Source organism: Arachis hypogaea, chromosome 16, assembly GCF_003086295.3.
Source record: "Arachis hypogaea cultivar Tifrunner chromosome 16, arahy.Tifrunner.gnm2.J5K5, whole genome shotgun sequence".
Classification (NCBI taxonomy): domain Eukaryota; kingdom Viridiplantae; phylum Streptophyta; class Magnoliopsida; order Fabales; family Fabaceae; genus Arachis; species Arachis hypogaea.
Window position 1 is genome coordinate 78056110 of NC_092051.1, and position 13086 is coordinate 78069195.

General features: G+C 39.9%; 1 non-coding gene across 1 annotated transcript; it reads right to left on the minus strand.

The window, feature by feature from the left end:
- Positions 1–379: 379 nt before the first annotated feature.
- Positions 380–487, minus strand: LOC112760200 (small nucleolar RNA R71). The gene has a single exon (XR_003180652.1). It is a non-coding gene; the product is annotated as a small nucleolar RNA R71 (small nucleolar RNA).
- Between the last annotated feature and the right edge of the window lie 12599 nt (positions 488–13086).

A 13086-nucleotide genomic window follows, 5' to 3' on the forward strand; every position in this document is an offset into this window, starting at 1 on the left:
TAATAATGCAAGGAGGATGCTTGGTGACTTTACTGCACCAAATTCCAATTTACATGGAAGAAGCATCTCTATTCCTGCCATTGGAGCAAACAATTTTGAGCTTAAACCTCAATTAGTTTCTCTGATGCAGCAGAACTGCAAGTTTCATGGACTTCCATCTGAAGATCCTTTTCAGTTCTTAACTGAATTCTTGCAGATATGTGATACTGTTAAGACTAATGGAATAGATCCTGAAGTCTACAGGCTCATGCTTTTCCCTTTTGCTGTAAGAGACAGAGCTAGAATATGGTTGGACTCTCAACCTAAGGATAGCCTGAACTCTTGGGATAAGCTGGTCAAGGCTTTCTTAGCCAAGTTCTTTCCTCCTCAAAAGCTGAGTAAGCTTAGAGTGGATGTTCAGACCTTTAGATAGAAAGAAGGTGAATCCCTCTATGAAGCATGGGAGAGATACAAAGAACTGACCAAAAAGTGTCCTTCTGACATGCTTTCAGAATGGACCATCCTGGATATATTCTATGATGGTCTATCTGAATTGGCTAAAATGTCATTGGATACTTCTGCAGGTGGATCCATTCACCTAAAGAAAACGCCTGCAGAAGCACAAGAACTCATTGACATGGTTGCTAATAACCAGTTCATGTACACTTCTGAGAGGAATCCTGTGAGTAATGGGACGCCTATGAAGAAGGGAGTTCTTGAAATTGATACTCTGAATGCCATACTGGCTCAGAATAAAATATTGACTCAGCAAGTCAATATGATTTCTCAGAGTCTGAATGGAATGCAAGCTGCATCCAACAATACTCAAGAGGCATCTTCTGAAGAAGAAGCTTATGATCCTGAGAACCCTGCAATAGCAGAGGTAAATTACTTAGGTGAACCTTATGGAAACACCTATAATCCATCATGGAGAAATCATCCAAATCTCTCATGGAAGGATCAACAAAAGCCTCAACAAGGCTTTAATAATGGTGGAAGATACAGGTTCAGCAATAGCAAGCCTTTTCCATCATCCACTCAGCAACAGATAGAGAACTCTGAACAAAATACCTCTAAATTAGCAAACTTAGTCTCTTATCTATCTAAGGCCACTGTAAGTTTCATGAATGAAACAAGGTCCTCCATTAGAAATTTGGAGGCACAAGTGGGCCAGCTGAGTAAAAGAGTCACTGAAATCCCTCCTAGTACTCTCCCAAGCAATACAGAAGAAAATCCAAAAGGAGAGTGCAAGGCCATTGAAATGACCATCATGGCCGAAACCACAAAAGAGGAGGAGGACGTGAATCCCAAGGAGGAAGACTTCCTGGGACGTCCAGTGATCAATAAGGAGTTTTCCTCTGAGAAACCAAAGGAATCTGAGGCTCATCTAGAGACCATAGAGATTCCATTGAACCTCCTTATGCCATTCATGAGCTCTTATGAGTATTCCTCTTCTGAAGAGAATGAGGATGTTACTGAAGAGCAAGATGCCAAGTTTCTTGGTGCAATCATGAAGCTGAATGCCAAATTATTTGGTATTGAGACTTGGGAAGATGAACCTCCCCTGTTCACCAATGAACTAAGTGATCTGGATCAACTGACATTGCCTTAGAAGAAACAGGATCCTAGAAAGTTCGTAATACCTTGTACCATAGGCAACATGATCTTTGAAAAGGCTCTGTGTGACCTTAGTTTAGGGATAAACCTCATGCCCCTCTCTGTAATAGAGAAACCGGGAATCTATGGGGTGCAAGCTGCTAAAATCTCATTAGAGATGGTAGACAATTCAAGAAAACAGGCTTATGGACAAGTAGAGGACGTGTTAGTAAAGGTTGAAGGCATTTACATCCCTGCTGATTTCATAGTCCTTGATACTGGGAAGGATGAGGATGAATCCATCATCCTTGGAAGACCTTTCCTAGCCACAGCAAGAGCTGTGATTGATGTTGACAGAGGTAAATTAGTCCTTCAATTGAATGAGGACTCCCTTGTGTTTACAACTCAAGGTTACCCTTTTGTAAACATGGAGAGGAAGCATAAAAAGCTTCTCTCAAAACAGAGTCAACCAGAGCCCCCACAGTCAAACTCTAAGTTTGGTGTTGGGAGGCCACGACCAAACTCTAAGTTTGGTGTTGAACTCCCATATCCAAACTCTAAGTTTGGTGTTGGAAAGTCTCAACAATGCTCTGAACATCTGTGAGGCTCCATGAGAGCCCACTGTCAAGCTATTGACATTAAAGAAGCGCTTGTTAGGAGGCAACCCAATTTTTATTTATCTAATTCTATTTTTCTTATTCTTTCATGTTTTATTAGGTTCATGATCATGTGGAGTCACAAAATAAATATAAAAATTGAAAACGGAATAAAAAACAGCAGAAGAAAAATCACACCCTGGAGGAAGACCTTACTGGTGTTTGAATGCCAGTAAGAAGCATCTGGTTGGCGTTCAACGACAGAACAGAGCATGGTTCTGGCGCTGAACGCCCAAAATGGGCAGCATCTGGGCGATTAAACGCCAGAATTGCACCCTGTAGAAGAGCTGGCGCTGAACGCCCAGAACAAGCATGGTTCTGGCGTTCAACGCCAGAAATGGGCAACAAATGGGTGTTCAACGCCCAGAACAAGCACCAATTTGGCGCTGAACGCCCAGAGTTGTGTGCAAGGGCATTTTGCATGCCTAATTTGGTGCAAGGTTGTAAGTTCTTGAACACCTCAGGATCTGTGGACCCCACAGGATCACCTCAGAATCTGTGGACCCCACAGGATCCCCACCTACCTCCACTCACTTCTTCTCACCCCTCTTTTACACAATCCCATAAACACTCTTCCCCAAAACTCTTCACCAATCACCTCAATCTCTCTTCCCTATCACCACTTCACCACTCACATCCATCCACTCTTCCCCATAAACCTACCTCATAAACTCCACCTACCTTCAAAATTCAAAATCAATTTCCCACCCAACCCACCCTAAATGGCCGAACCTAACCCCCTCCCTTCCCTATATAAAGCCCTCCATTCTTCCTCAAATTCACACAACACAACCCTCTCTTCCCCTTCTTGACCGAAACACATCTCCCTCTCCCTCTCCTCTATTTCTTCTTCTTCTTCATCTATTCTTTCTTTTCTTGCTCGAGGGCGAGCAAAATTCTAAGTTTGGTGTGGTAAAAGCATAAGCTTTTTGTTTTTCCATTACCATTGATGGAACCTAAGACCGCAGAATCCTCTAGAAAAGGGAAAGGGAAGACAAAAGCTTCCACCTCCGAGTCATGGGAGATGGAAAGATTCATCTCCAAAGCTCATCAAGACCACTTCTATGATGTTGTGGCCAAGAAGAAGGTGATCCCTGAGGTCCCTTTCAAGCTCAAGAAGAATGACTATCCGGAGATCCGACATGAAATCCAAAGAAGAGGTTGAGAAGTTCTAACAAAACCCATCCAACAAGTCGGCATCCTAATAGTTCAAGAGTTCTATGCCAATGCATTGATCACTAGGAACCATGATCAAAGTAAGAACCCGGACCCAAAGAATTATCTCACCATGGTTCGGGGGAAATACTTAGATTTTAGTCCGGAAAATGTGAGGTTGGCGTTTAACTTGCCTATGATGCAAGGAGATGCACGCCCCTACACTAAAAGGGTCAACTTTAATCAAAGGTTGGACCAAGTCCTCATGGACATATGTGTGGAAGGAGCTCAATGGAAGATTGACTCCAAAGGCAAGCCGGTTCAACTAAGAAGACTGGACCTCAAGCCTGTAGCTAGAGGATGGTTAGAGTTCATACAACGCTCCATCATCCCCACTAGCAACCGATCCGAAGTTACTGTGGATCGGGCCATCATGATTCATAGCATCATGATTGGAGAGGAAGTAGAAGTTCATGAAGTCATATCCCTTGAACTCTACAAAATAGCCGAAAAGTCCTCCCCCATGGCAAGGCTAGATTTTCCTCATCTTATTTGCCATCTATGTTACTCAGCTGGAGCTTTCATAGAAGGAGACATTCCCATTGAGGAAGAGAAGCCCATCACTAAGAAAAGGATGGAGCAAGCAAGAGAGCCCATTCATGGAGCTCAAGAGGCGCATGAAGCTCATCACCATGAGATCCCAGAGATGTCTCAAATGCATTTTCCTCCACAAAACTATTGGGAGAAAATCAACACCTCCCTAGGAGAATTAAGTTCCAACATGGGACAATTAAGGGTGGAACATCAAGAGCACTCCATCATCCTTCATAAAATAAGAGAAGATCAAAAAGCAATGTGGGAGGAGTAACAAAGACAAGGAAGAGACATAGAAGAGCTCAAGGACATCATTGGTTCCTCAAGAAGGAAACGCACCCATTACTAAGGTGGACTCATTCCTTGTTCTTACTTTCTCTATTTTTCGTTTTCTCTACGTTAAGTGCTTATCTATGTTTGTGTCTTCATTACATGATCATTAGTATTTAGTAACTTTGTCTTAAAGTTATGAATGTCCTATGAATCCATCACCTCTCTTAAATGAAAACTTTTTTAATTCAAAAGAACAAGAAGTTCATGAGTTTCGAACTTATCATTGAACTTAGTTTAATTATATTGATGTGGTGACAATGCTTCTTGTTTTCTGAATGTATGCTTGAACAGTGCATATGTCTTTTGAAGTTGTTGTTTAAGAATGTTAAATATGTTGGCTCTTGAAAGAATGATGACAAGGAGACATGTTATTTGATAATCTGAAAAATCACAAAAATGATTCTTGAAGCAAGAAAAAGTAGCAAAGAACAAAGCTTGCAGAAAAAAGAAAAAAAATAGGCGAAAAAAAATAGAAAGAAAAAGAAAAAGCAAACAGAAAAAGCCAAAAGCTCTTAAAACCAAGAGGCAAGAGCAAAAAGCCAATAACACTTAAAACCAAAAGGCAAGGGCAAATAAAAAGGATCCCAAGGCTTTGAGCATCAGTGGATAGGAGGGCCTAAAGGAATAAAATCCTGGTCTAAGCGGCTAACCCAAGCTGTCCCTAACCATGTGCTTGTGGCGTGAAGGTGTCAAGTGAAAACTTGAGACTGAGCGGTTAAAGTCAAGATCCAAAGCAAAAAAAGAGTGTGCTTAAGAACCCTGGACACCTCTAATTGGGGACTTTAGCAAAGCTGAGTCACAATCTGAAAAGGTTCACCCAATTATGTGTCTGTGGCATTTATGTATCCGGTGGTAATACTGGAAAACAAAGTGCTTAGGGCCACGGCCAAGACTCATAAAATAGCTGTGTTCAAGAATCATCATACTGAACTAGGAGAATCAATAACACTATCTGAACTCTGAGTTCCTATAGAAGCTAATCATTCTGAACTTCAATGAATAAAGTGAGATGCCAAAACTATTCAAGAGGCAAAAAGCTACAAGTCCCACTCATCTGATTAGAGCTTTGTTTCATTGATAGTTTGGAACTTATAGTATATTCTCTTCTTTTTATCCTATTTAATTTTCAGTTGCTTGGGGACAAGCAACAATTTAAGTTTGGTGTTGTGATGAGCGGATAATTTATACACTTTTTGGCATTGTTTTTAGTATGTTTTTAGTAGAATCTAGTTACTTTTAGGGATGTTTTCATTAGTTTTTATGTTAAATTCACATTTCTGGACTTTACTATGAGTTTGTGTGTTTTTCTATGATTTCAGGTATTTTCTGGCTGAAATTGAGGGACTTGAGCAAAAATCAGATTCAGAGGTTGAAGAAGGACTGCTGATGCTGTTGGATTCTGACCTCCCTGCACTCAAAAGTGGATTTTCTGGAGTTATAGAACTCAAAATGGCGCACTTCCAATTGTGTTGGAATGTATACATCCATGGCTTTCCAGCAATATATAATAGTCCATACTTTGAACGAGTTTAGACGACGTAAAAGGGCGTTGAACGCCAGTTCTACGCTGCTGTCTGGAGTTAAACGCCAGAAACAAGTCACAAACCAGAGTTGAACGCCAGAAATATGTTACAACTTGGCGTTCAACTCCAGAAAGAGCCTCTGCACGTGTAACACTCAAGCTCAGCCCAAGCACACACCAAGTGGGCCCCGGAAGTGGATTTATGCATCATTTACTTACTTCTGTAAACCCTAGTAGCTAGTTTATTATAAATAGGACTTTTTACTATTGTATTAGACATCTTTGGATCATCCTGGGAGGTTTTGTTCTTAGATCATGGGGGCTGGCCATTCGGCCATGCCTGAACCTTTCACTTATGTATTTTCAATGGTAGAGTTTCTACACTCCATAGATTAAGCTGTGGAGCTCTGCTGTTCCTCATGAATTAATGCAAAGTACCACTGTTTTTCTATTCAATTCAACTTATTCCGCTTCTAAGTTATTCATTCGTACTTCAATATGAATGTGATGAACGTGACAATCATCATCATTCTCCCACGAACGCGTGCCTGATAACCACTTCCGTTCCACCTTAGATTGGATGATTATCTCTTGGATATCTAATACAGGGGACCGAGTCCGAGTTATTAGTGTCTTCGTGGTATAAGTTAGAACCCATGGATGGCCATTCCTGAGATCCGAAAAGTCTAAACCTTGTCTGTGGTATTCCGAGTAGGATCGGGGAAGGATGGCTGTGACGATCTTCAAACTCGCGAGTGCTGGGCGTAGTGACAGACGCAAAAGGAGGGTGAATCCTATTCTAGTATGATCGAGAACCTCAGATGATTAGCCGTGCCGTGACAGAGCATTTGGACCATTTTCACAAGAGGATGGGATGTAGCCATTGACAACGGTGATGCCCTTACAGAAAGCTTGCCATGGAAAGGAGTAAGACTAATTGGATGAAGACAGCAGGAAAGCAGAGGTTCAGAGGAACGAAAGCATCTCTATACGCTTATCTGAAATTCTCACCAATGATTTACATAAGTATTTCTATCTTTACTTTCTATTTATTATTATTTATGTTCGAAAGCTCCATAACTATTTTATATCCGCCTGACTGAGATTTACAAGGTGACCATAGCTTGCTTCATACCAACAATCTCCGTGGGATCGACCCTTACTCACGTAAGGTTTATTACTTGGACGACCCAGTGCACTTGCTGGTTAGTTGTATCGAAGTTGTGAATGAAAAATGATTTATTAAGACGTCCGTACAGAGTTTCTGGCGCCATTGTCGGGGATCACAATTTCGTGCACCAGTTTTCTCATACATAAGCTCCACATGACCATAGGGGAAACCTTGATTATTGTGAAGGGCCCTGACCATCTTGATTTCAGCTTCCCTAGAAAGAATTTGAGCCTTGAGTTGTATAAGAGAACCCTTTGGCCTTCTGAAATTCCCTTCTTGACAGCTTTTGATGATGCCATTTCTTTGTTTTCTCCTTATAAATCTTGGCATTTTCATAGGCTTTGGTTCTGAATTCTTCTAATTCATTCAGTTGCACCAACCTTCTTTCCCTAGCAGCTTGATTATCAAATTTTAATATATTTAGAGCCAAAATGCTTTATGCTCAAGCTCCACAGGCAAATGATAAGATTTTTCATACACCAATTGGAATGGAGACATGCCAATAGGTGTCTTAAAAGTTATTCTATAAGCCCACAAAGCATCATCTAACTTCTTCGACCAATCTTTTCTTGAGTTCCCAACAGTCTTCTCAAGGATCCTCTTGAGCTCTCTATTTGAAAGTTCAGCTTGACCATTGGTTTGTGGATGGTATGAGGTGGCTACTTTATGTTTAACACCATATTTGAAGAGGAGTGTCTCTAGTTGCTTGTTGCAAAAGTGACTTCTCCCATCACTTATAAGAGCTCTTAGAATCCCAAACCGGCTAAATATCTTCTTCCTCAAGATATTGATCACCACTTTATTTTCATTAGTTGATGTTTCTATAGCTTCTACCCTTTTGGACACATAGTCCACGACCACCAATATGTAATTGTTTGAGTATGAGGGTGGAAAAGTGACAGAGAGAATCACGATGGTCCAGAAATTTTAGTAAAACAATTCCTTCATTGATAGCATAGTCCGAACCAACAAATAATCCTCCCAATCAAAGTTTAATTTTAAATCAAATAATAACCGAGAGTAATTAAACCTCGGGTCGTCTCCCCTAGAAACTAATGCTAATAAGTGCACAATTTTGGTTGTGAGAATCAAAGGGGGCTTTTAATAAAGAAATGAACAATTAAAGAAATAAAAGAACAAGACAAGATTGCAATTAATAAACTAATAAAGGAATAAAGAAACTATGTATGTAATATAGACAAGTAAGACTCAAAATTGGTGGAAAATTGGTTCAAAACATAAATAGAGCCTTGACGTGGGATGAGTTATGGAATCCCTTCCTTGCCATAACTACAACTATGATAATTATGATGGATTAATCTCACTATGTCAACCCTTAACATCGAAGGATAGGTCAAGTGAGCATAATTGTCATTAATCCACAAGTCCTAACTAACTTACTAATTACCTTAATAAGAAGCTAGCGTTAGTGGAAACAATGACAACTAACAACCCAAGAATTATCACTAAATGTCGAACATTATAGCTCTAGTAATCCATATACTCGTTTCCCCCAAGCCATGGGGTGGAAATTTAGCCCATAATCAAAATTGGCATTTCATCAAACACATAGAGGGCATAATCATAAAATATGGCAAAATTGGGAAATTGATGAAAACTATGAACCACAAAAGAACAAAATCAACAAAAGCAACACAATAAACATGTAATAAGCATCAAACACCAAATTCATCAAATAGAAATCCAAAATTGCAAAACTATGTATATATTGACAAAGGAAATTAAAGTAGAAGAAAGTGTAGAACAAGTAGTATAACAAAAGAGAAATTAAAGAAATACTTACAATGAGATAGTAAGATCGAAAACCAAAACTGAACTATAAAATGCTACAAACCATAATTAACCTAAGGAAATTTGAGAGAAAACCTAACCTAAAACTACCCTAAACTACTCCTAAAATGTCTTCTATGAAGTATGGTATGTAATGTTATGATAAATGGTTGCTTGCCCCTTCATATATGCCTCCAAGCCATCAGAAATGGGCCAAAAAGCCACTTAAATCGCGAGCCACGTGACTTTTTAATGAAGTCACGCGCTGGTACTTGTGCGTACGAACAGGTGTGTGCGCACGCACACATGCCAAAATTTCCTCTTGTGCGTACGCACAGATAGTTGTGCGTACGCACACTTGGCTGTGTGCTTTTCCTTTGATTTCTTCATATTTTCTCCCAATTTCATGCTTTTCTTCCACTCTTATCAAGCCATTCTAACCTATTACACCTGAAATTACTCATCAAAACCATCAAGGCATCGAATGGGATGAAAGTGGGATAAAAGTGATTAAATTAAGCACAAAATAGTATGTTTTCACAATTTGGCATAATATAGAGAGAAAACACAAAAGTATGCTATTTGGATGAATAAATGTGGGTTTATGTGATGAAATCCCCGAATCAAACCAAAATATAACGTCAAATATGGATTCATCAGAAAGGTCCCATGAAATCAATCCCCCCAAACTTCAAACAACTCTAACTCCATGATGAACTTCTGTGGCATCTCATTCTTCTTGGGTAGGATTCCAACTCTTTGACACTCATTGCACCTTGTCACAAACTCCTTTGCATCCTTGAATATCGTAGGCCAAAAGAATCAACATTGCAACACTTTAGCCGCAGTCCTCTCTCCACTAAAGTGCCCTCCATAAGTAGATCCATGGCAATGCCAAAGAACCTCTTGTCCTTCCTCATGAGAAATACATCTTCTTAGAATTCTATCAGCACACTTCTTGAAGAGGTATGACTCATCCTATATGAAATGCTTGGCATCATTGATGAGCTTTCTCCTTAAGTGCTTGTTGATGTTGGAAGGTAGCTCTCCAATGGCCTTGAAATTGGCTATGTCCGCAAACCATGGAGCCTCTTGGAGCATCATTAATTGCTCGTCTAGAAAGCTTTCATTTACACCAGGGCTATGAGCTTTATTATCCATATGTGGGATCCTTCATAGGTGGTCAACCACCTTATTTTCTGCTCCACTTCTGTCCTTGATTTCAATGTTGAACTTTTGGAGTAATAGGATCCATCTGATCAATCTAGGCTTGGACTCTTGTTTGGTTAGCAAGTATTTGAGAGCTGCATGATCAGTAAACACAACTACTTTAGAACCAATAAGGTAAGACCTGAATTTATCAAAAGCAAAGACTATAGCAAGGAGTTCCTTTTCTATCGTGGTGTAGTTTCTTTGGACTTCATTAAGAACCTTGCTTGCATAATAGATTACATGCACTAGCTTGTCTCTCCTTTGTCCTAATACAGCACCAATAGCAAAGTCTAATGCATCATACATCAATTCAAAAGGCAATTCCCAGCTTGGTGGTGCTATAATAGGTGCAGAGGAGAGTTTACTCTTAAGCTCCTCAAAAACTTGCATACATTCTCTATCAAATATGAAGGGTACATTAGAGACAAGTAGGTTGCTTAGGGTTTAGCAATTTTTGAAAAGTCTTTAATGAACTTTCTATATAAGCTAGCATGTCCCAAGAAACTCCTAACTGCTTTGACATTGCAAGGTGGGGGTAACTTTTCAATCATTTCCACCTTGGCTTTATCTACCTCTATGCCTTTCTTAGAGATTTTGTGGCCAAAGACTACCCCTTCGGTAACCATAAGATGACACTTTTCCTAGTTCAAAACTAGGTTAGTCTCTTGGCATCTCTTGAGCACCAAGGCAAGATGGTGAAAGCATTTAGGAAATGAGTCACCAAACACTGAAAAATCATCCATGAAAATCTCAATAAATTTCTCAATCATATCAGAAAAGATGGACAGCATACACCTTTGGAATGTGGTAGGTGCATTGCACCAACCAAAGGGCATATGTCTATATGTAAAAACACCATAACGGCAGGTGAAAGATGTCTTTTCTTAGTACTTAGGATCTACTACAATTTGATTGTAGCCTGAGTATCCATCTAAGAAACAATAGTACTCATGCCGAGCAAGCCTCTCCAACATTTGATCCATGAAAGGTAGAGAAAAATGATCCTTTCTTGTGGCTTCATTGAGCATTCTGTAGTCTATGCACATGCGCCATCTGGTCACTGTTCTTGTTAGTATTAGCTCATTCTTTTCATTTGGTACCACTGTGATTCCCCCTTTCTTGGAAACCACTTGAATAGGGCTCACCCAAGGACTATCTGAGATAAGGTAGATCACCCCTGCTTGCTATAGCTTTAGCACTTCCTTTTGTACTACTCCCTTCATTGATGGATTCAATCTTCTTTGTGGCTGGATTGAGGGCTTGGCATCCTCCTCAAGAAGGATCTTATGCATGCACATTGAAGGGCTTATTCCCTTTAAATTTGAAAGTGTCCACCCAATGGCATCCTTGTGTTGTTTCAGCACCTTAATGAGCTCTGATAACAAGTCATCTTAGCCTATTTTAACTAGTCTTTTTCTTTTGATTTCACTTAGTTTTATGCACTTTCTTGTATTATAAATTAGCCATTTGGATTGGAATTGCATGGTTTCCTTAATTCAAGCAACCACCTCTTAATTGATACAAAATCATGAGATTCAAGCCAACTTTAGTTGATAACTAATTGATTTATAAACCTTGTGAATTTTGTGATACTTTGATTGGTTGTTTTGATTACTTGTAGGTGAAGAAAGGAAACAAAAGATGTGCCAACATTATGAAAGAAGGTTGCAAGAATGGGTTTAAGAAAATGGAATTCATGTTTGAGCTAACGTTTGAGTCAAACGTCAACTCAAACGTGAGTAGCAGTTGAAGAACACCCTGGGGAAAGCTAACATTTGCGCCAACGTTTGCCTCAAACGTTGAGGTCAAACGTTGGCTGAAGAATGAAGCTCATGGAAGGCAACGTTTGAGCCAACGTTTGCCTCAAACGTGAGGTCAAACGTTGGCTCCAAAAGAGAAGAGAATTGAAGCTCCTGGGAAGGCAACGTTTGCGCCAACGTTTGCCTCAAACGTGAGGTCAAACGTTGGCGCCAAAGAGAAGAGAAATGGCATCCCTGGAGGCAGCAACGTTTGAGCCAACGTTTGACTCAAACGTGAGGTCAAACGTTGGCGCCAAACAGCATGAAGGGGGCACACTTCAAACAAGAATAACTTGAGTTGTAGATGTCCAATTGAGGTGATTCCAAGTGGGTTAGAAAGCTGACATTCAGAGCTTTCCAACCATATATAATAGTCTCTATTGGGCACAAAAATTGGCAACACAACAAGAGGACAATGTAGCCCCAAGAAGCATGCAAGAGGGAAGAACCACGTTTGAGCTCACGTTTGACCTCAAACGTTAGCTCAAACGTGGATGACAGCAAATGGCCTATGCTGCATAATTTCACTCAAGTAACGTTTGAGTCAACGTTTGACTCAAACGTTGGCTCAAACGTGAATGACTCATGGCCCGTTTCACTAATGGATTTCTTCCCAACACCAAGAGCAATCAACGGAGGCTACTATCAACCCAATTCCATCAAGACTAAAGGCCCAATTCAATGCTTAATGATCATTGGAAGAAAGTGTATAAATAGCTTAGGATTTGAAGTTTTTAGGGAGCTTTTTTCCTTTTGAGTTTTTACTGAGTGATTTTGGGAGAGAGCTTTTGGGTTTTGAGCTACTTGCAGTGATCTTTAATTTCTTTGTCTTGGGGAAGGAGAATTCATTCCTCTTCCTCTTAGTTTTATTGCTTTCAATTTCAATTACACTTGTCTTGGATCTTGGGTTGGAGATTTGAAGAAATTCTGTTTCAATCTCATCCTTGGATCTCTCTGCTTATTTACTGAATTTAAATTTCTGTCTCCGTTACTTACTTCTCATCTACTTTCCTTGCAATTTACAATTCCCTTGAAATTGTTCTTGTTGGATCTAGGAAGGCATTGAGATCTAGACTTGGTTTTCTAGTCTCTGGGCCCTGAGATCTAAATTCCCAATTTACATTTTGTTTCTTGCTTTTAATGTTCATTTACTTTACTGCTTCAAGATCCGCTTCAATCCCAATTCCCTTTTACTCTTCTGTTTAATGTAATTCAACTTCTCTTTGTTTAAATTCTGCAAATCCATTCCCCAATTCCCTTTATAATTCCAGCCGTTTA